Source organism: Sciurus carolinensis, unplaced genomic scaffold, assembly GCF_902686445.1.
Source record: "Sciurus carolinensis unplaced genomic scaffold, mSciCar1.2, whole genome shotgun sequence".
NCBI classification, from domain to species: domain Eukaryota; kingdom Metazoa; phylum Chordata; class Mammalia; order Rodentia; family Sciuridae; genus Sciurus; species Sciurus carolinensis.
The window spans coordinates 2228104-2253095 of record NW_025920124.1 but is presented as its reverse complement, the minus strand read 5'-3'; the positions used below and the strand labels follow the sequence as shown (position 1 = coordinate 2253095).

The 24992-nt window shown below is 36.8% G+C and overlaps 1 pseudogene; it reads left to right on the top strand.

Annotated features, from left to right (window-relative positions):
- The window catches only part of LOC124973871 (malignant T-cell-amplified sequence 1-like), an 88193-nt pseudogene extending 65506 nt beyond the window's left edge, over positions 1-22687 (top strand).
- Positions 22688-24992: the final 2305 nt, after the last annotated feature.

Here is a 24992-nt window from a genome sequence, read left to right as displayed (position 1 = left end):
TGGACCTACTGTGCTGACCCTCCCTTCCCCAACCCTGCTTTTTTAATTTTTTTAATTTTTTTTTACGTTTACATAGGTAATGATGTTTATTTTATTTTCCCCTCCCCCACACCCCTCCCACCCCTCTTTTCCCTCTACACAGTCCTTCTTTCCTTCATTCTTACCGCTCTCCTTAGCCTAACTCTAAACCTAACCCTAAACCTAATGCTAAGCCCCTCCCACCCCCATTATATGTCCTCATCCGCTTATCAGCGAGATCATTCGTCCTTTAGTTTTTTGAGATTGGCTTATCTCACTTAGCATGATATTCTCCAATTTCGACCATTTGCCTACAAATGCCATAATTTTATCATTCTTCATTGCGGAGTAATATTCCATTGTATAAATATGCCACAGTTTCTTTATCCATTCATCAACTGAAGGGCATCTAGGTTGGTTCCACAATCTGGCTATGGTGAATTGAGCAGCAATGAACATTGATGTGGCTGTATCTCTGTAGTATGCTGATTTTAAGTCCTTTGGGTATAGGCCAAGGAGTGGGATAGCTGGTCAAATGGTGTTTCCATTCCAAGCTTTCTGAGGAATCTCCACACTGCTTTCCAGAGTGGCTGCACTAATTTGCAACCCCACCAGCAATGTATGAGTGTTCCTTTTTCACCACATCCTCGCCAACACCTATTGTTGCTTGTATTCTTGATAATCGCCATTCTAATTGGGTGAGATGAAATCTTAGGGTAGTTTTGATTTGCATTTCCCTTATTACTAGGGATGTTGAACATTTTTTCATATATCTGTTGATTACTTGTACATCTTCTTCTGTGAAGTGTCTGTTCATTTCCTTAGCCCATTTGTTGATTGGATTATTTGTATTCTTCAGTGTAGAGTTTTTGAGTTCTTTATAGATCTGGAAATTAGCGCTCTATCTGAGGTATGGTTGGCAAAGATATTCTCCCACTCTGTAGGCTCTCTCTTCACATTTCTGATAGTTTCCTTTGCTGAGAGAAAGCTTTTAGTTTGAATCTATCCCAGTTGTTCATTCTTGCTTTTATTTCTTGTGCTATGGGAGTCATGTTAAGGAAGTCTGATCCTAAGCCAAAAGTTGAAGATTTGGACCTACTTTTTCTTCTATAAGATGCAGGGTCTCTGGTCTGATTCCGAGGTCCTTGATCCATTTTGAGTTGAGTTTTGTGTAGGGTGAGAGATAGGGGTTTAATTCATTCTATTGCATATGGTTTTCCAGTTTTCCCAGCACCATTTGTTGAAGAGGCTATCTTTTCTCCATTGCATATTGTTGGAACCTTTGTCTAGTATGAGAAAATTGTATTTATTTGGGTTTGTGTCCATGTCCTCTATTCTGTACCATTGATCTACCTGTCTATTGGTACCAATACCATGCCATTTTTGTTACTATTGCTTTGTAGTAGAGTTGAAGATCTGGTATTGCAATACCCCCTGCTTCGCTCTTGCTACTGAGGATTGCTTTAGCTATTCTAGGTTTTTTATTCTTCCAGATGAATTTCATAATTGCTTGCTCTATTTCTGCAAGGTACATCATTGGGATTTTAATTGGAATTGCATTGAATCTGTATAGCACTTTAGGTAGTATAGCCATTTTGACGATATTAATTCTGCCTATCCAGGAACATGGGAGATCTTTCCATCTTCTAAGGTTTTCTTTAATTTCTTTCTTTAGTGTTCTGTAGTTCTCATTATAGAGGTCTTTCACATCTTTTGTGAGATTGATTCCCAAGTATTTTATTTTTTTCGATGCTATTGTGAATGGGGTAGTTTTCCTAATTTCTCTTTCTGAAGATTCATCACTTATGTATAAAAATGCATTGGATTTATGAGCATTGATCTTGTAACCTGCTACTTTACTGAATCACTTATGAGTTCTAAAAGTTTTCTGGTGGAATTTCCAGGTTCCTCTAAATATATAATCATGTCATCAGCGAACAGGGATAGTTTGAGTTCTTCTTTTCCTATTCATATCCCTTTAATTTCTTTGGTTTGTCTGATTGCTCTGGCTAGAGTCTCAAGGACGATGTTGAATAGAAGCGGTGAAAGAGGGCATCCCTGCCTTGTTCCAGTTTTTAGGGGGAACGCTTTCAGTTTTTCACCATTTAGAATGATATTAGCCATGGGCTTAGCGTAGATTGCCTTTATAATGTTAGGAATGTTCCCACTACCCCAATTTTTTCTAGTGTTTTGAGCATGAAGGGATGCTGTATTTTATCAAATGCTTTTTCTGCATCTATTGAAATAATCATGTGATTCTTAACTTTAAGTCTGTTGATATGGTGAATGACATTTATTGATTTCCGAATGTTGAACCAACCTTGCATCGGGATAAAACCCAGGATCGTGGTGCACTATCTTTTTAATATATTTTTATGCGATTTGCTAAAATTTTGTTGAGAATTTTTGCATCGATGTTCATTAAGGATATTGGTCTGAAATTTTCTTCCTCGATGTGTCTCTGTCTGGTTAGGTATCAGGGTGATATTGGCTTCATAGAATGAGTTTGGGAGGGCTCCCCTCTTCTATTTCATGGAATAGTTTGAGGAGTATTGGAATGAGCTCTTCTTTAAAGGTTTTGTAGAACTCGGCTGAGAACCCATCTGGTCCTGGACTTCTCTTTGTTGGTAGGCTTTTGATGACCTCTTCTATTTCATTGCTTGAAATTGGTTTATTTAAGTTGTGTATGTCCTCCTCGTTCAGTTTAGGTAGTTCATATGTCTCTAGAAATTTGTTGGTGTCTTTGAGGTTTTCTGTTTTGTTGGAGTATAGATTTTCGAAATAGCTTCTAATTATGTTTTGTATTTCACTCGTGTCTGTTGTGTTGTTTCCTTGTTCATTCCGAATTTTAGTAATTTGAGTTTTCTCCCTCTTTCTCTTTGTTAGCGTGGCTAAGGGTTTATCAATTTTATTTATTTTTTCAAAGAACCAACTATTTATTTTGTTAATTTTTCCAATTGTTTCTTTTGTTTCGATTTCGTTGATTTCGGCTCTGATTTTAACTATTTCCTGTCTTCTACTACTTTTGGTATTGGTCTGCTCTTCTTTTTCTAATGCTTTGAGCTGTAGTGTTAAGTTGTTTATTTGTTGATTTCTACTTCTTTTTTGAATGCACCCCATGAAATAAATCTTCCTCTAAGTACTGCTTTCATAGTGTCCCAGATTTTGATATGATGTGTCTTTGTTCTCGTTTACTTCTAAGAATTTTTTTATTTCCTCCTGATGTCTTCTGTTATCCATTCATCATATATAGTGTATTATTTAGTGTCCAGTTATTGGAGAAGTTTCTGTTTTTTATTCTGTCATTTATTTCTAATTTCAATCCATTTTGATCTGGTAGAATACAAGGGAGTATATCTTCTTGTATTTGCTAACAGTAGCTTTGTGGCATAAAATATGGTCTATTTTAGAGAAGGATCCATGTGCTGCTGAGAAGAAAGTGTATTCGTTCTTTGTTGGATGTTATATTCTATATATGTCCGTTAAGTCTAAATTGCTGATTGTGTTGTTGAGATCTATAGTTTCTTTATTCAATTTTTGTTTGGATGATCTATCCAGTGGTGAGAGAGGTGTGTTAAAATCGCCTAGTATTATTGTGTTGTGGTCTATTTGATTTCTGTATTGAGAAGGATTTGTTTGACGTACGTGGATGAGCCAATGTTCGGGGCATAGATATTTATGATTGTTATGTCTTGCTGATTTATGCTTCCCTTAAGCAGCATGTAATGTCCTTCTTTATCCCTTCTGACTAGTTTTGGTTTGAAGTCCACTTTATCTGAGATGAGGATGGATACTCCAGCTTTTTTGCTGTGTCCATGTGCATGGTATGTTTTTCCCCATCCTTTCACCTTTAGTCTATGGGTGTCTCTTTCTATGAGATGAGTCTCTTGCAGGCAGCATATTGTTGGATTTTTCTTTTTAATCCAATCTGCCAGTCTGTGTCTTTTGATTGATGAATTCAGGCCATTAACATTCAGGGTTATTATTGTGATATGATTTGTATTCCCAGTCAATTGACTCATATTTGTTTTTGACATGATTTGGTTTCTCCTTTATTTGGCTATTCCTTTAGGCTAGCGCCTCCTGTTGCTGATTTGCATCGTTGTTTTCATCTCTTCCTCATGGAATATTTTGCTGAGAATGTTCTGTAATGCTGGCTTTTTGTAAATTCCTTTAGCTTTTGTTTATCATGGAAGGATCTTATTTCATCGTCAAATTTGAAGGTAAGTTTTGCTGGGTATAAGATTCTTGGTTGGCATCCATTTTCTTTCAGGGCTTGGTATATGTTGTTCCAGGCCCTTCTAGCTTTTAGGGTCTGGATTGAAAAATCTGCTGATATTCTTATTGGTTTCCCTCTGAATGTTTGATTCTTTTCTCTCGTGGCCTTTAAAATTCTGTCTTTATTTTGTATGTTAGGTATTTTCATAATAATGTGCCTTGGTGTGGGTCTGTTTTAATTTTGTATGTTTGGAGTTCTATAAGCCTCTTGTACTTGGTTTTCCATTTCATTCTTCAGATTTGGGAAATTTTCTGTTATTATTTCATTGAATATATTGTTCATTCCTTTGGTTTGTTTCTCTAAGCCTTCCTCAATCCCAATAATTCTTAAATTTGGCCTTTTCATGATATCCCATAATTCTTGTAGATTCTGTTCATGATTTCTTACCATCTTTTCTGTTTGGCCAACTTTGCTTTCAAGATTAAATAATTTGTCTTCAATGTCTGAGGTTCTGTCTTCCAGGTGTTCTATCCTATTGGTTATGCTTTCTATGGATTTTTTAACTTGGTTTATTGTTTCCTTCATTTCAAGGATTTCAGTTTGGTTTTTTTTTCAGTATCTCTAACTCTTTATTGAAATGATCTCTTGCTTCCCGTATTTGGTCTTTTAACTGTTGATTGGTGCGATCATTTAATGACTGCATTTGCTCTTTCATCTCCTCCTTCAATGCCTGCATTTGCTCTTTCATCTCCTCATTAGCTTCCCTGATTGTTTTAATTATGTACATTCTGAACTCCCTTTCTGACATTTCTTCTGCTGTGCTGTCATTGGGTTTATTGATGTAGTACCTAGGTTTGTTTGGGACATTTTCTTCCCTTGTTTTCTCATATTGGTCAGTTGTCAGTGGGACCCTGAGATATTGCAGTTTTCCACTATTGGCTTATAGTGTCCCGGTAGATTTCCAGTGTATCCCTCCCAGCCTTCAGTAGCCTGATGTCTTGGAGGAATCTGATAAAGCAGAGCATCTGAAGAAAACTGCCCCTAGCCCCCTACTGGTTCCACGGTTTGGAACTGGCTCTGTGCGGAAATGCTCTCACTGTGGGCCTGCACCATGCAGCTGGCCGTGTGGGAGGAGCCCACTGCCGGAGTGTGGAAGGCTACCTTGGGAAGACTCTAGCTGCCCTGCCCGGCTCCAATAAGCCACCTCTATCTGGGCCTGCCACCCGGCCGAGCTTTACCCAGTGGGCAGACTCACCCATGGCTCTATTTCAGTCCGAGTCTCTCAATGCCTCCCCTTCTTAACTCCTGGGTTCTGGAGCGACTGGGGGTGCAGTCTCCCTCTAGGCTGCCATCTTGGATCGCCCCATGAAGAGAGCCTGCAGCCGGAGTGGGCAGAGTCACCTGAAGAGGTCTCTGGCTGCCCTGCCCTGATCCCAGAGGCTGCTTGTAGATCGAGGCTTTCCGTTGGTTCGTTGCCAGAGTATGCTGCGCTGCACTGGCTCTGGGACTTGGGCTTGTTCTGGTCAGAAAGGCTCTCACTAGTGGGTCAGTTCCATTCTGAGAACCTGGAGAAGCTGGCTGTGTGGGTGGGGCCCACCGCTGGAGTGCGCAGGGCTGCCTGTGGATGACTAGCTGCCCTGCCCAGCTCCGATAAGCCACCTCTATCTGGGCCAGCCACCCGGGGCCGAGCTTTACCCAGTGGGCAGACTCACCCATGGCTCTATTTCAGTCTGAGTCTCTCAATGCCTCCCCTTCTTAACTCCTGGTTCTGGAGCGACTGGGGGTGCAGTCTCCCTCTAGGCCGCCATCTTGGATCGCTCCAACCCTGCTTTTTTTAAATTCAATTTACCTGTAGCCCTTCCTGACTCAAATCAATGGGATATGTTACATTCCTCAGCAAGCAACCTGTTATCTGCAGGAGAAATGCAGGCCCAACAGCTCCTTCCTGCCAATAAGAAGAACACAAGCTAGGAATTTGTGTCCTTAAGGAACAAGGCTATAGCTATTTCTCCCCTGATTCTGACCCCTTTCCCCACACCATGTTGTAATCTGGATTGTTAACTTTCTTGTCATTCATTGGTCCAATTAACCTGCAGGCTTTCACTATTTAAGGGTAATTCTCCTGCTATTTGTTCCCTTTTCTCTCTTTCACTTTTATTTTCACTCTCACTCACTGTCACTCTCTTATTCTTTTTATTTTGCCCTTAAGAGCAGACACTCTCTCTGCTATTAAAGTTTCTTGTGTGAGTTCCTGAGTCCAGAGTGGTTTGTTTTGAGTAAGTAATTATTGTTTTTGGGAAAATAAGATTGAAGAAAAAACAATAAAGATTTGATACTCCACATCAGTAATTATCAGGGAAATACAAATCAAAATCAGAATGAGATATCATTTTACTCCAGTAAGAATGGCTATTATAGAAAACCTATAATGAACAAGAAGTGGTGAGGATGTAGAGAAAATGAACACTTGCATGGTATTGGTGGGAAGGTACATTAGCATAGCCATTATGGAAAATGGTAAATGAAGCATTTTCTAAAAGAATGAAACACTGAGGGTTTGGAGATATAGCTCAGTTGGTAGAGTGTTTGCCCAACAAGCACAAGGCCCTGGGTTTAACTCCCAGCACTGAAAAAAAAAAAAAAAACAAGAATTAAACATTGAGCTACCATATGATCCAGCTTTTCCAATACTGAGAATATACACAAATTAAATCAGTATGTCAAAAAGGATCTGAATTCCCATGTTTATTATAGAACTATTCACATTGGCCAAGAAATATAAATAACTGAAGTGTCCATCAACTAATAAATGGATTTAAAAGATGTAGCACACAATGAAATACTATTTACCTATAAAAAATAATGAAATCTTATTATTTGCAGCAAAAGGGATAAAAAAAAATCATTATTTAAGTGAAATGAGTCAGACACAGGAAGATAATAACACTTTCTTTTACTCATGCAAATTATCCAAATTGATCTCATCAAAGCTGAGTATAGAAAGGTGTTTGTGGAGACTGGGTAGAGTAGGGTGCCTAAAGACCTCAGGAAAGCTTATTCAATCTGTAGAAAGTTCTAGTTAGGTAAGAGTAAGAAGTTCAAAAGTGCTTTTTAGAGTGTACCATTTAAAAAATAAAATAAAATAAAATAAAAAATTGAAAAAAGATTTTAATTGTTTCAACAGAAACAAACAACAAAGTGGTAAACAATAAGGTGTTTGCAGATTAGATATGCTTAAACATTACAGAATGTATACACATATCAAAACACCACATATTACATGAAAAATAATTTTATGTTTTAAATAGCAGTTAAATGAAATTTGATTTAGAGAAGAGGAATTTGAAAACTAGTTTTCTCATTTTCAATATTACTATTTAATGTTTTGTCCTGTGATTCTCAGAATGGAAAAGCACATCACATGGGTCTTTACTGAAGACTTTGTTATTTGGTGCTAAAATAAAACTTTGATTGCCTTATATTATAAACCCATGAAAATCATATCTTGAGGCTTAGGGAAGAGTAAACCAAGGGCAGAATGGCAGGCAACAAAGGAAGGTAGTGAGCGGAGTGGTTTCTTAACTTGTGGCCTGCTGGGGTAAAAAGCAACTCTTCTGAAGCATTGTCCCAGGCTGTACAGTCCTACCCTAAAGACTCTCCCTCTGCCTGAGCCCCAGGGGTATTAGCTTCTCACTCAAGAACAAGGATCAGGGACCTGTGCACACTAGTCATAATTTCTATTTGCAGTTAATTATACACTGCAGTGTGACTTTATTCCCTGTAGAATCCAGCTAATGAAACAATTTTATTATTAATTACTTCATGCAAACTTCCTCTTTCACAATATATATGCCCCTTTTCTGTTATAACATCAACACTCTACTCCTCCTTTTGAAAGAATGAGCATTGTTTAAAAAATGGATGTGCTGCTTTTGTCAATCCACATGGTCATTTTTATGCAAAAATACTTCATGAGGAATATAATCTTACTTCCACCACTTAGAAATGAACATATGCCTCATATAACAGGTTGAATCCTGTTTGTTTTCATAATAGCACCACCCTTCTTTAGCATTTCCCTGTATCTTCACTTCCTTATCCCTAAGCAAGAAAATTGAGTGATTTTTTATGATATTATTTAACGTTGTGTTTTTCATCCTGATTGCTAGAACTCCAGGGTAGCTACATTTAATACTTATATTTGAATTTGAAGGATATTTTCTAATTGATAATGTCTCAGAATTAACAGATTTTTTTTCTAAACAGATTTTCTCATGTGAGACCCATTTTGAGCTACTGATAACAAACTTAGTAATACATCGAGTTGGTGTTTATGTTGCTATTTCTGTACTATTAAATTGTGGAACAACTGCTAGATGGCTATCAATTACGATTTGTACTATTATGTATATAGTACAACCTAGAAAAAAATCAGTCTGAAAACATGCCTGATACTCACTCAAATGCTGATGTTACATTGTGTCCATGAGTCCCGTCATGCAGGTGCATGTCAGGGCCCAGGAGAGTCAGGGCACACTGACCTGTCTCTCACCACCGGCCCCCAGCCAGAAAAATGGAATTAAGGGTAGAGCCAAAGTTCCAGACTCAAATGCTAACCAATAGCTTGTGTAGTTCTCCAAAACATCATTAGCATAAATTTGGACCAATAGCAATGCTACTTTTTCAAACCCTGATTAGCATAAGTTTGGACCAATAGCGATGCTACTTTTTCCAAACCCTGATTAGCATAAATTTGGACCAATGGCATTGACCCAAGCCCTGTATTTACCCCTGGAGTCGCACATTCAAGCAGCAAAGTGCTGTGGGATTTGTGAGGTGGATTTGATTTTTTTTTTTTTTTTTTTTTTGCGAGCATGCGGGGAGCAGGGATTGGACCCAGGGACATTACGGAGACCTTTGGATTCGGAAGACATGAACCACGCAAGAGGAAATTGGCCGTGAGCTTCCAAGGTCTGCTATTAAGAGCTGCTTTGCTGCCGGGGTTTGCAGCTTCCATGGAACCCACCTGCCAATGGGAGGAAGAAACTCTCCTTTCACCACAGGAACTTTTTAGAGAGGTATGTGTATTTATTCACACGTATCAATGAAAATGAGACTTGTTGATGTGGAAGGTTGAATGATGAAGTTTTTGAAAGCGATGCCAGAATCTACTTTTTATGGAATACCAGATAATCCCGTGGTAGGGTTTAGCATAGGTTGCATGTGTCAGACTAGATCATAGGTCAGTGGTTTGGTGTTCTCTTTCCTCTTAAAAGAAACTATTTGAAAGGGCCTCATCATTAACATAATGTAAGAAAGCTAACAAATTCAGATTTTGTTCTCAGAGCAGAAGGAAATGAGCTAAAGGTTGATCAGTAAGGGGGACAGATGGCTGTATATATACTCAGGTGGTTTGAGAGTTGTTTGGTGTGACAGTAGAGAGTTGAGTAGAAGGAAATTGCAGTTACCCCAACGAAGAATCTGGGCACAAATACACAAAATAAAAATATTGAGATACTTTTTAGGGGTTTTACAACTGTAACCTGCTCTTAGATTGGTTGTGCACATGAATTAAAAGATGAATTAGGAATTCTTTAATTAATGAATTGAGTAAGTTTTAGCAGCAAGAATGAAGATATTGCTATAGAAATGTAGCAGAGAGTGCTTTAGTCGATAAAGAATAGTATAACAATGTCCTGTGTTTAAGTACGGAATCGAAAACGTGTCCTCTAGAAATTTGAGCCACAAAAATTTTAGTGGAGAGATGCTGATGCAAGTTTAAAGAGTAAAGGAATAGAATTGAAGAACATGTGTGCAAGTAGCTATTTCTGTAATTATTTGAGGGGAAAATAGGCAACAGGTGTTAGAGGGAGAAAAGTGGCAAAATAAGAAAATACATGGTGGAGGATGATTTTATTTTGCTGAAATTAGGATTGGAAAGGAGGGGGTATCACAGTGTTAGTGAGAAAGAATTAAATAAGAAATATCAAACTCCCAGAAACAATACCAAACATAGAAGAAGAGATTAAACTTCGTCATAGGAAACTTTAAATTTAATTCTCATATTTTTAATTCCATGTGAACTAAGGAGTATATTCTCTAAGGACAATTATTGAATTTATGAAAAGTCTTGGTTTTGAAGGTAATTGAGAGGATTCGAAGAGCTGATTCTGCATAAATAGAGAAAAATTTGAGTAGAAATGCTGGACTTTTCTCTTAATCAAGTCATTTTTATTCAAAATTATTTCCTTTAATATATGTCCTGAATGTTTAAAACAGTTCGCTTCTCCATTTTATTTTCTGGGAAATTATATATCAGATATTAACAAATTTAAAATTTTTTAGCTATGTAGAAACAATTTCATTTTACATCCAACTTTTAACTTTTATCTGCCATATTTTTGAGTTTTCATTCTAAATGAAATTTATTAGTTATTTAATCATAACATGATATAGATATGTATAAAACTGCTTCACGGTTGCTTATCATTTCAGTGTCTTGTTTCCCCTTTTTATGTAATTTAATTTTTTTCAAACATCCTTCATTGGCCATTTTTGGGTACTTCTAAGACTGATAAATAATATTTCATTTCTGTTCCATTCAGATTTATTAATTTTACTGCATATAAATCTTTTCAATTTTATTCTTTATTACACATTTTATATCACAGAACATATTTCTAAGAATATTTATAAAATCAGATGTGCTGTGAAATTTTTTTTTGTTTTGCTATGTATGATAACAGTTTAGTGATATTTAAAATTCAAAAGAAAATAGTTTAACTGGAAATTTTGTATCTTATTAAAATATCACATCAAATATACATGTGCATAATAATATATACTGTTTATGAATGAGTGAATTTATGCTGCTGTCACTGTTTATTGTTTTTAATTTACTGTTCAATAGTATAAACACTTACCTTTGTTTTATTGACCCACACAATAGACTTTTGTTTATGTAACAACCTATCAATCCTTAATGACTTTCTGTACTGGCTGCAAGTATAGGGAGCCCTTCCTGATCTTAATAAGATTCAATAAATATTAATATGTTTTAAAATATGAATGAATTTACACATATGAATGAGTTTGTACCTATAGAGTTATGAATAATTTCTCCCATGCATATCCTCATTAAAATTAAAAGTAAAGGATGATGTTGAGGAGAAAATAATTAACTTGGACCCAGTAGGTGGAATACAGCATTATGAAAGTAATAATTTTGGACCACAAAAGGGAGAGGTGTTTTATACACAAATGGAAATGAGGCGGCTTCTTGTTGCATGTCCTCATAAAGAGGTCTGCCTTCCTGATCACCGCCTTCGCCTTCGGGTCAGACATCCTGACACTTCACCACGGAGGTGAGTGCTGCCGGCCTGGGAGCCCGGTGGGCTGAGGCAGGGCGCCGGCAGGGGCTGCGTCCTGGCTCCTCTGCAGCCGCCTCCGCGGGGTTCGGGATATGGCTCCCGCAGCTGGAAGGGCGCAGGCCCCCGTGCTGCCGCCACGAACTTCTTAGTGATTTTCAAGAGTACGTGTACAAATAGAGAAATGACAATGTTCCCATTTGTATACAAAAAAAAAAAAAAAGAGTACATGGTTATTGACTGCAGTCACCGCCTTGTTCATCTCATGAATTTATTCCCCCTAGCTATCCTGGATTTTCTAGCCATTGACCAATTTATACCAAATCCCATCCCCCCACTCCCCTGCCCTACGATACTCGTGAACACGATTCTCTCTGCTTCTGTGGCTTCTAATTATTTATGTTTGTTAAGCATATGAGTTGAGATCACACAGTGCATATTTTTCTATGCCTGGTATTTTGAGATTTATCTATGTTGTTAAAAAGGGAAGTTTTTTTTTTTTTTTTTTTTTTTGCTTTAGGTCTTACTAGTATTCCACTGTGTATTTATACTATCATTTATTTATCGATTCTTTTGATGGACACTTAGATTGTGAATAGTGCTGCAATAAACATGAAAAGCATAGATATATCTTTTGGCATAGACATTTTATGTTCATTGACCTACATATTCAGGAGTGAGATAACTAGATCAATTTATAGTTCTGTTTCCCATATTTTCAGGAACTAGTATACTTTTTCCCCTAATGGTCTGTACCAATTTATATTTCTACCAACAATGTACAAGGGCTTCTTTTTCTCTGTATCCTCAATAACATTTAATTTTGTTGTTTCGTAGTAGGTAAGCTACTACTCTGTGTGATATTTCATTGTGATTTTAATTTGCATTTACTTGATGATCAGGGATGTTGAACATTTTTTTCAATATTTAATGGCTGTTTGTTTGTTGTTTTGAAAAATATTTATTCAGGTCCACTGTTATTGTTTAATTGCCTTATTTTTTTTCTTACTGATGAGTTGTTCAGTTGAGATATTAACAACATGTTCCATTTAAGTCTTGCAAGCACTTTCTAACTTTTGGTGGGTTGAATTTTCCTTTTCTTGGTCTTTCCCTTCTTTGTTTTACTGAAGTTTCTTAGGTGGATATAATTTCATTTTCCTAGTTTTGCTTTGGTGGTTGTGCTTTAGATTTATATATTTAAAAAAATCAACTCCTAAAAATGTCAGGGAGGGCTGGGGGTGTGGCTAAGTGGTATAAAACTGGACATGTGAGCCCGTGGGTTCTATCCTCAGCACCACATCAAAATAAATAAGTAAAATAAAGGTTTAAAAATATTTTTAAATGCTGGAGGTTTTTCCCCTTTTTGCTTCAAGTATATGCACAGTTTTAATAATTACATTTAAGTTTTTAATTTGTCTTGTACTGACTTTTATTTATATATGATTTGGAAACAGTGTAACTTAATTTTTCTGTATTTAGTGAGCTAGATTTCCAGGTATTACCATTTATTAAAGAGACAGTCTTTTCCTAATTGTGTATTCTCAGCCCTTGTGAAAAGTTATTGACTGCAAGCGCATGGATTATTTTTCTGGACTCTCATTCTATTTGCCTTTTTATCTATTTTTATGCTGTTACCATCCTGTGTTGATTACTACAGTTTTATCTCTAAGGCTTTATACAAGTAGTACGATGTGTCCAGATTTGGTTTTGCTCAGATCATTTTAGATATTTGAAGACCTTTGTGGTTCCTTGTGATTTGTAGGTTTTTTTTTTTTTTGTCCCTGGAATTTTTATGGAGATTTTTAAAGTATTTTTTGTATCTATCATAAGTGGCATTGTATTTTATTTTTCAAGTAGTTCCTTGTTAGTGTGTAGAAACACAACTTTTATATGTTGATTTCATATCCTGCAGCATAAAAGATATTAGTTGTGTGTGTGTGTGTGTGTGTGTGTGTGTGGTCTTTAGAGTATTTTAGATATAACATCATGTCATCTGCCATTAAAGACAGCTTAACTTGTTTTTTATTTTCAACCTGATGTATCCCCACACCCAGGCCCTTTTTAATTTTTTTTCTTTCTTTTGTGCCTAATTGCTTACTAGGCCTTCCTGGAATACGTTGATAAATTTGGTAAGATTGGGCATCCTCTCTTATTAACTAATAATGGAGGAAAATATTTAACTTTTCCCTATTTCAGCATTATGTTAGCTTGATTTTTGTCGTACACGTTCATTTAGTTTCATTCCTTATATATCTAGTTTGTTGAAAGTCTATTTTTAAATCAAGGAAGTATGTTTAATATTGTTGAATGCCTCTTGTGTAATTGTGGATGTGATCACAATGGTTTGTGTACTTCCATTTTTCTTATGTCATTCATCAGTTATTGGTTTTGATTTTTTAATCTCATATGGTTTTGGTATTAGGGTAATGATGGTCTGGTAATATCATTTGGGAAATATTTCCTCCCCTTAAGTTTTGTTTTTTTTAACATTTTGAGTAGGAAATGGTATTCCTTGAACATTTGTTAGAGGACAGTAAGAAAGCCATCAAATCCTGGGCATTTGTTTGATGAGATTCTTTCTACTACAGATCCAATCTCCTTACTTCTTGTTGGTATGTTCTGGTTTTTTCTTTCTTAATGATTCGATCTGGGAAGGTTGTTTGTATTGTGGAATTTACCCATTCATTCTAGGTTATCTTCATAGTACTTTCTATTATACCTTGTATTTCTATGATATCAATTTTAGTGTCTACTCTTTTTATTGTATTTCAGTCATCTTTTTTTCATTATATTGTCTGACTTAAGGTTTGCTTTTTTAATTCATCTTCTTAAAAAAAAAAACTCTTAAGTTTTTAAAATTTGTTTCCATTGATTTACCAGTCATTATTTCACTAATTTCTGCTTTGGTTCTTTACTTTTTCCTATATTCTTTGACTTCAATTTCTTTTTTTTAGTACCATCAGGTATATTACGGGTTTATACCAGGCCCTCTATCTTTATTGATGTAATCAAAAATGGCTATAAACTTGCCTGTTACATGGATTTTCTTTTACTGCAACCTACTAGTTTTGGTATGGTATTTCTAAATATGTTCAACTCATGCTTTATTTTTTAAAATTTTCCTTTGATCCATTGGTTGTTTAGGAGAATGTGGTTTGTTTTCCATGTATTAGTGAATTTTCCTGCTATTTCTTTTTAATTTCATGTCACTGTGCTCAGATATGATACCTAATATGATTTCAATATTCTTAAGTGTCTTAAAACTTGTTTTGTAAACTACAATATGATCTCTCCTGGAGAATGACCTTGTGTGCCTTCAAGAAGAATGTATATTTTCTTACTTTTGATGAAATAGTTTTTGTCTACTAGATTCACTTGTGTAAAATATAGTTATATATATATATATATATATATATATATATATATATGAAATTAGTTGGCTAATGGCTCTAGGAAGAGTTGCCACCAGTTGGTTCAAAGTTTAGTCTTATAAAAATGGAAGTGATGGCCTCAAGCATTTTACAAACTGGACTAGAATCTGGAAGGATCATATGGCTAAGTATGTTTGCTTATTTTTATTTATTGTTGTTGTTCCAGGGATTGAACCCAGTGGAGCTTAACCCCTGAGGCATAATCCCCAGGTCTTTTTATCTTATTGAGAGACAGGGCCTCGCTAAATTGCTTAGGCCCTTGGTAGTTGCTGAGACTGACTTCAAACTTGGAATCCTCCCACCTCAGCCTCCTAAGTCCATGTGCCACCATGCCCAACTTGCTTATTCTTTATTTTTATAAAAGGTTTTTCTATTGTTTTGTTATTATCTGAATTATTACTTTTTGAGTTTATGACAAAAATATTTTAATAACTCTCTATTGTTCACTTTTTCCTTTTATTATTATTCTACTGTAGTTTTTTGACTCTTTTGAACTCTACAGCCACATTAATCAAGTTGGTCATTTAAAAAATTTTCTAGTACATTCCTCAATTGTTTTTGTGTAAACGTTAAATTGGTACATGCTTACAGTTGCATGTTTCTGAAGGATCACAAATAATTCCTAAAACTGCCTAACAACTTCATATGTAACGTGATCTAAACCAGGAGTTTGCAAACTACAACCCTTGAGCCAAATCTTACATATCACTTGTTTATGTTAATAAAATTTTATTATATTATAGTTACTTATATTTGCTGCTTCACACAAATTATGTATTTGTGACAGTATTACATGTCTCAAAAAAGCCTATTTACCATTCATACCTTTAAAGATAAAGTTTTTCTTATAATAATAATGATCCCTGAGCTTAGAAAGTTTGCAGAAAAATTAACTTCAGCAAAAAGTATATCACTTTAAACTTATCTTTCACTTCACATTTTTACATTGATATTTTTCATTCTTCTCATAATACTGTTCTCATTTAAAACCTGTGCTAGAGAAAACAAGCAACAGGAACTGTAAAATTATTACCACTTCAAAAATAAATGTTGCTTAGCATGCAGAAGTTTATACATTTTGTTGAAATTTTCAAATGTAAATTTTTGTTTTTGCCTAAAATTCAGATACATATTATTCTCTCACTCACATCTGCTCAGTTTGCTATAAATGACTAATCTAAATGTATAAAGGCACCATAGATGCTGAAATTCTATTATCTGTGATGCCTACTTTGCTAGCTTTAGGCACCATTAATTTTATAAAACTTAATTTGAGATATAATGTAACAGCATTTGAAACATTCGGTAAGATGGTTATTTCATTTGGGGGGTAATTATTTGTTATTAGTTTATTTTAAATGCAGGAAATATTGTGGTTCATTTTGATATAATTATACAAGTATGGAGTAAAATTTACTCCATTTCAACTCGGTACTTTTCCTTTCCCTTTGTTACCCCCCCCCGTTCCTTTTCCTTTAATGATAGTTCTATTTTTTGTAGGTTTTTTTTTTTTTTTAAGTGCCTTGTGGATATAAATTCACTGTGGTATATTCATCCATGTATGTAGCACAGTTTGATCAGATTCATTCTACTGTTCTTCACCTTTCCCATGCCTCCTTTTTGGCCCTCAAGCTTTTTCCTCTATGTAAGCTCGGGCTGGCTTGGGGGACTCAGCGGCGGGACCAAATGTAAACTCGGCGGGTCTCCTTGGGCACAGTTAGCAGACAAATAAAATGGGACAGAAAAGAGGCCGAAGCAAGCTTTATTGGAATTTGGCTCTCAGCGAAATTCCCAGACCCCCGGGGTATAGGGACCCTGAGAAAATCGCACATGGCCCTGGCTGCCCAGGGTTTTTATAGACTAGGATGGGAGGGGGTCTTGTTGAGTGACAGGTGGGTGTGAAGGGTCAGTGGAACTTTCCATCCACCTTGCTGCGAACTTTCTGGTCACCTTTGGCAGGCTGGTCTTTGTTCTAGCTGCTCAGCTTTGCCCCTACAGTCGCCTAATTTCCGACCTAACACTCTACTCCCTGATCTCTCTTGTGTTATCATGAAATTTCCCTCCCCTGATGCTGCATACTTATTTTCACCTAGCTTCTGCATATCAGGAGAAAATATTCAAACCTTGAATGTCTGGGTCTTGTCTTATCTCTTACCATGAGTTCTTCAATTCTAGCCATTTACTAGCAAATTCCATATTTTATTGTTAATGGCTGAGTTAAAACTCCATGTGTGTAATACCACATTTTCTTCATGCATTTCTCTGTTGAACAGCAGCCTAGGTTACTTTCCCATCTTGACTATTGTTAAATTGTACTGTTTAGAATTCAGATGTGCCATATCCCTACAGTGTAAGATTTTAGATCTTTGGCTGTAAACCAAGATGTGGGATAGCTGGCATCATGATGGATTCCTTTCCTCATTATTGAGGAATCTGCATATTTCTTTGCAAAGTGGTTGTACTAATTTGAAGTCTATCAACAAGAATAAGTGTACCTTTTCCTCCACATCCTTGTCAACATTTATTAGCATTATATTCTTGATAATTGCCATTCTGACTAGAAGGAGATGAATCTGAGTGTGTTTTGATTTCCCCAATAGCTAGGGATGTTGGACATTTTTATTTCATGTATTTATTGACCACTTGTATTTCCTTTTTAGATTAATATCTATTTTTAGTTCATAGTCTTTTGCCTATTATTAATTGGATTGTTAGGGTTTGATGTTAAATTTTTTGAGCTCTTTATATATTTTGGGCATTGATTCCATATATGAGAAACAGGTGGCAATGATCTCCCATTCCGTGGGCTCTCTTCAAGCTCTTTTCTCATTTTGCATGAAGAACCTCTAATTTGAAGTCATCCTTCTTACTGATTCTTGTTTTATTCTAATACTTTAGTAGTCATTCTACAAAAGTTGATGTATCTGCCAGTATTTTAGAGTGCCGAGCCTACATTTTCTTTCAGCTGTTAAAGATTTGATATTCTAATTCCTGGGTGTTTGATCCACTTTGGATTTACTTTTATTCAGGCTAAGAGCCTTAGGGTTCAAGTTTCATTCTTCTACATATGGATATTCACTTTTCCCAGCACCATTTGTTTAAAAGGCTTTTCCTTTGTGCTGGATGTGTTTTGGCAACTTGGTAGAGTATCAGATGAGAGTAGCTGTTTTCTATTCCATTGATCTTCATGTCTGTTTTGGTGTCACTTACCCTGATGTTCTTGTTAGCGCTGTAGTATTAAGTTGAGGTTCCATGTTGTGACGCCTCCAGTTTTGCTCTTCCTGCTCTGGAGTACTCCAGCTCTTCTGGGTCTCTTATTCTTTCAAATGAATTTTAGAACTGTCTTTCCTGGTTCTGTGAAGAATGTCATTGGTATTTTGACAGAAATTGCATTAAATCTGTAATGCCTTTGGTAATGTGGCAATTTTGATAAAATTCTGTCTATGGACAGCATTGGAGGTCTTTCCATCTTCTAAGTTCTTCTTCAATTACTTTCTTTAGCATTCTATTTTTTTCACTGTAGAGATCTTTCAGGTCCTTGGTCAGAATTATTTCTAAGATTTTACTTGAGGTTATTGTGAATAGGATGACTTTTTTCCAAGTTAATGATCTTTTTATTGGAAAAAAAAAAGACTAGCATTTACAACTTGGAATGGATGTAAATTGTAATTTCTTCAACAGCGATATAGATGACTGTGCTGAAGTCCTCAGCCACGGCCTGCTCTGCCAGCTCCAAGTCATGGTTCAGAAGGTTTTAAAAAGAGTCCAAAGATGCTCCCTTGATAAAAGATTTTATATTAAAAATTTGTGTAAGTGACAACCTGACATCCATTTCACTCTAACACAATGCAGAAAATGCTAAACTAACATATACAGGTATACCACCAGGGTGTCACTGTCACTACTTGGTCAGAGGTCGTGAAATACAAGAGGACGATGACTTTTCTAACTGTGTTCAGAAGATTCATCATTGGAGTACATGAAAGGCTTTTATATATGTTGTAATTGTATCTAGCTATTTTGCTACATTTGATTATCAGCTCTTCTGGTGCGGCTTTTGGAGTCTCTAAATAGGGAATAATGTCATCAACAAGCAGAGATAATTTGACTTTTCCTTTTCCTTTGTGCATTCCTTTACTTTCCTTCTCTTGTCTTATAGCTCTGACTAGAATTTCAAGGATTATGCAGGGTAGGAATGATGACACTGGATGTACTGGTCTTGTTCCAGATTTTAGAGAAACTGCTTTCAGTTTTTCTCCATTTAGTGTGATATTGACTTTGGGGTTTTCATGTACTACATTGATAATATTGAGGGATATTTCTTTTACCCCTAGTTTCTCTAGTGTTTTAAACCTGAGTGGGTGCTGGCCTTTGTTCAATGCATTTTCTGTATCTTTTGACATAATTCCATGATTGTGATCATTAACTCTATGAATAACTGTGTGAATTGAATTGATTGATTTACATATGTGAACCATCTTTGCTGGGATTATGTCCTTTTGATCATAGTCTATCTTTTTGATGTGTTCTTAAAGGTGGTTTGCCAATATTTATTTTTGAATATATGTTCATTAGGGATATTGGTCTGGAATTTTATTTCCTTAATGCATCTTTGTCTGGTTTTAGAATCAGGATGATAATGACACTGGCTTCATAGAATGGGCTTTGGAGTGTTCCATCTTTTTCTATTTTATGGAATAATTTGAAGAGAATTGGCAAGAGTTATTCTTTAAAGATCCAGGGGAGCTTGATTGAGCATCCATCTGGTCCAGAGATTCTTTGGGGGGAAGGCTTTAAATAGCTGCTTCAATTTCATTACCACATATTGGTTTAAGTTTTCTGTATCCTCAAGGTTCAATTTGGGTAGATCACTGGCCTTTCATAATCTGTCAAGATTTTCAAGATTTTCTAGTTTGAGTATAAATGTTCAAACTATTTTCTAATGATTCTATGGATTTTTGAAATATTTCCCTTGCCTTCATACCATATTATCTGTTCACATAAGAAAGTGCAATTCCACTTAGTAACAGAATTATGTAGTTTATGTACTTCCTACCTCATCGTGTTGTTCTGAATATTAGTATAGTCAATGGATAGTAAACATCTGCTGTTTAATGTGTGATGTGTATCACAGTTTTTTGTTGGTACTGCTGTTAAATGCTGACCCAACCATTCCTGTATAGGTGACAGTGTTATAGATATCAAAGTAGACACTGGACATTCAACCTAAAGGCTGTGCATCTATTAACATTAGTATTATTCCTGGCTCCCCTCTTCCTCCAAGAGAAGTTGTAAAGTATTTGGGACAATCCAAATTCACAGAATAGAGATCCTGCAGCTCAGCAATATTCACACCTCAAATCAAGTAACAGCAACTCCAAACCTACACACAATCTAGACCCACCTAAGCTTCAAAATTACATAATGACATAGAATTAGGGATAAAAGTCCCAAACCAACAATCAGACACCAAGGAGGAAAAACCAGAGTGGTCCTCCAGTCACACCCTTGGACATATACTCATATACCAAATAAGAAGTCCCAAAATAAAATTATAACCACATATAAAAATATACAAAAGACACAGGGGAATACATCTCAAATGATGTGCAAGTCTTCTGAAAACATGAGGAATCAGGCAAACAAATCTGCTCTCAATTCTCAATACTCACAGATATGTAAGTTTGCTATAAAGAAGGGAAAATACAAATTAACTAGAAGTAATAAATAAAAGAAGAAGAAGAAATAGAAAAATTTAGCTATTAGTCGGGGAAGAGATTTCAGTGTTCAATAAGAGGGGGAAAAACTCGATATAAGCAAACAAGCAAATGTAAGATCAAAACAACTCAAACCCATGGATTTATACCCCACCTATGTTAATACAAGGCCTAAGCATAAACAGGCACAGAGAATACAGTGAAACTGAATGTATAATTGTATGAATATCTATATATATTTCAAATCTGATCACAGTGAGAAAATACACATACCCACATACATCATACACAAATGTTCCAAAATGGATAAAAGTTCAAATAATACAATAAAAGGAAATGATATTTGAAAATTTGAAGAAGTTCAAAGTTAAAATGATGAATAAGCAAAAAAAGTGTATTAAAACTTGGTAAATACAGATAAAAATAGACAATAAAAATGAGAGAAAATCTTAATGGGCAGTAAAGGGTTTGTTGGCATGGATGGTTTTTTACTCTTTATGTTTATTGCTGTCTTTGTAAGCATGGGTCAAGAGCTGTGGGTTGCTAAGTCCAACACCTCTGTGTTCCTCACTTAGTGACTGGTTCTTATTGCTAGGGCCAAAGGTGGTTGTAGTAGATCTTAACTTCCAGTCTCCTAGTACAGGGTGGGCTAGACTGGGAAATGCTGACAAATTGTGTATTACAGAAGTGGGGGTGGTGCAGAGTTCTAAGTTGGAAGTTCCAGTAGTTGAGTTTTAGTTTTGGCTGAACCTTGAAGCCCTACCAGTGGGCATTTGGATTAGTTCCATGTCTTTTACTGCAGGGGAGATACTGGTCTCTGTAGGCTATATCTAAAAATCTTTAGGATTGGCTGGCAGGTGGAAAACCAGCAGAGCCAACCTTGCTGATTCTTTAGATGTCCCTCTTGCTCTGCCACTGAGGGTAGAGTAAGTCTTTTGGTTTGTGTTCTGTTCAGGCCTGCAACACATTGGATTGCCCCACATTCTGAGGGGGCAATTTGCTTTACTCAAAAGTCCACCAACTTAAATGTCAATTTAAAACACCATGGAAACATCCAAAATAATATCTGACCACCTATCTGGGTATCATGGTCCAGCCAAGTTGACACATAAAATTAACCATCACAATGTCTGTCTTAAGATTGTGGACCTTCTGGAGGACAACTCTGACTCTCAGTGCTGGCCTTCCTTGTGTAAGGGGATCTACAGGAGCCTTTCTAATTTAACTTCTTTCCCATTCCAGTCCCTTCCCTCTTGTCGCCCCCTTCACCTTGGTTCATGTTAAAAAGTCTGATGAAAACAATGTGTCCAACTTTATCCAGTTGAAAACATCAGTTATTAAGGGTATTAAGAGCCAGTTGATAGAGCAATTTTCAGGTATTGAACTATGGCTTAATCAAATCATGCTTAAGAAAGACCCTGTCAAAATAGTCTGATGCCATGAACATATAGAAATCCTTAAAGTAAATGGAGAATTATCATTTTTTAGACAAAGACAAGAGCCTTTTTATCCAACCCTAATGTTACTTCACAAATATCCTTTTATTCTGCCACACCAGCAGGATGATAAAGGAGCCATCACATTTGTACTCAGTGAAGCAAATATCATGTGTCCAGGCTTCACTTCTCCTGGAGCTAAACTTTACTCAGCTGCAGTCGATACTATTGTTGCAATCATGGAAGAAGGAAAATAGCATGCTCTACCTGATGGCATCATGAAGATGTCTGCAGAAGATATTGAGAAAGTCAACAAAGGAATTGGCATTGAAAATATCCATTATTATTATTATTTTTTTCATCTTACAAATCCACCCTTTTATATCAAGTCCAAAGTAGGGGCACTTAAAACCAAGTTGTTTTCAAACCTTCCCAAGAAAATATCCATTATTTAAATGATGGGTTGTGGCATATAAAAACAAGTCTCAGAAGGAATTAGCTAAATATTGTGCTGTATCTGTGTTTGTGTCTGTATGTGACAGAATGGAAACAATGTGTCTGTGGTTATGCTGAATAAATTCTATAGATGCTTAAAAAGAACCAAAGAATGTGATGCACAGTACTGAGCACAACAAACTAGGTGCAAAAGTGTGAGGCTCTGTGATAGTGAGGGGAGTGTAATACATCACAAGTTTCACATACCTCTGGGACCATCCCTGCTGCCTCCTGGTGGAGAGGTCCCTGTTCATATGCTCTTCAGGGGCAACTGACCATGAAATCAGCTCATGTTATAAACCATTCCATCCCTTCCCTTCCCATTATCTTGACTAAGTTTCTTGAAAGAGCAATCTATATTCACTGCTTCTATTTCCTCATACTTCAGTCTTTACTTCCTTCTCCACTTGACATTTCTTCCATTCTCAAATTCATTGGGAGCTGTTGACTCAGCATCCTCCCTGATGCTCTGCAGCCTCAGTGCTGCCCTATTCCATAGTGCAGAACCATCCCTGCCCTTGGCCAGCATCATCCACTCCCTTCCAGCCTGTCCAGGTCAACAGTTTGCATCAGTGGGCATCAGGCACTGTTGTGTGCTAGGGACAGAGAGGTCACACAGACCTGGCTTCTCCATCACTTCTCTTAACACTGTCTCTCTGCAGATTCTCCCCTTTCAGGTTTAGAAGGAAAATCACAGGAGATATGTACTCTGCACAGGCACTCCTTAAAACAGACAGTATCCACTCACTAAATATGGAGCTTCTACAATGTACAAGATACACTGTACGGGACCCACCCACCAACAGTCAGCATGTGGCCTGTGAAAGGGATATTAGGGAATGACAGTTCTGTGAGGCCTTTGAACAAATCAGTACAATAGAAAACAGCAGACAATGTGAGAGCTTCTAAGAAGATTAGATTATAGGCCATGAATCAAAGGAGGGAAACCTTCCTTTGACTTCAAGTAAGTAATGGGTGAACTTTGAAGGAAGAGCAAGACTTGAGTCTGTAGTGTAGGAGGGACAGTGCACTGTGGAGTAGGCAGAAGCAGCAGCATGAAACAGAACACCTGAGGGAGATATGGTCACTGTCCACAGGGCCCAGGCTGTGGTTAGCCTTTGGTCTCATGCTAATCTCTGGCAGGTATTTTCAAGCATTCAACAGGGGCTCAGTGCAAGCTTTTGTGATGTGCTTTAGAAGTGTTCTCTGGTAGCTACTCAAGATGTAGAAGGAAGCAGGGACTGAGCCAGTTCAGGTGGCAGGTGATTCCAGAATCAGAGGGAGGCCTGGAGAAAGGAGAGGAGGGAAGCTTGATGCAGTGGCCTGCACCTCTCACCCTAGCAACTTGAAGAGGCTAAGGTTGGTGGATCACTTGAGCCTGGGTATCCAAGACCAGCCTGGGCAACAGAATGAGACCCATCTCAAAACAAACAAACAAACAAACAACAACAAATCAGGAAGAGGAGTGAATTGGCGAGAATGAACAGGACATCTTTTGTTTTGTAGGGGAAAATGAATGTAAAATAATCTTTCTGGTCGTGAGTCTCCCTGGTTCTTGTTGGCAATAATTACTTTTTTTTAAAAAAGCAGACCTTATGTTTTAAAGCAGTTTTAGGTTCACAATAAAACTGAGACAAAGGTTCAGAGTTTTCCCATTTTTGCCCTGTCTCCACACGTGCATAGCCCCTCTCTCCCAATGTCCCCAAGAGTGGTGTGTTGGTTAAAAGCTACAATCCTGTGTTAACATGTCATTATTATCCATGGTCCATAGTGTACATTAGTTTACACTCTTGGTGTTGTATAGTCTACGGGTTTGGTCACATGCAGAATATTCATTTTTAAACTTTGTAATCCTTCCTTACTTCATCTTGCAAGCATAGACTTTCTGACTTCCAAATGGAGCAGCCAACTCCCTCAACCTGGCGCTGGAACCTTCCTTCCAGTGACTTTTCTAATTCCCTCCTATCACTATCCTCAAGTTCTCATTCAATTCTCCTCAAATCCTTGTCAACTTGCAGCATTACACCAAGAGTAATGGTTACTTAGCACCTACAGACTACACTGTCTACCGACCATGCAGGGCAAGACCATATGGAGGGTAAGACTCACATTCAGTTCATATCGGTAGCACCCAGTCTGGTGTTCCATAAATGAGCAGTGATTAATTCAGTCTCTGAACAAATTGATCTACACATGGAGAGGCGAGAATAAGACAAACATCCATGCTACAGATGTCACACTGTGTATCTTACACATGCACGTGTATCCTCTAGTGAAGACAGTGTTGTGTTCCACTGCTCCAGCTGGCG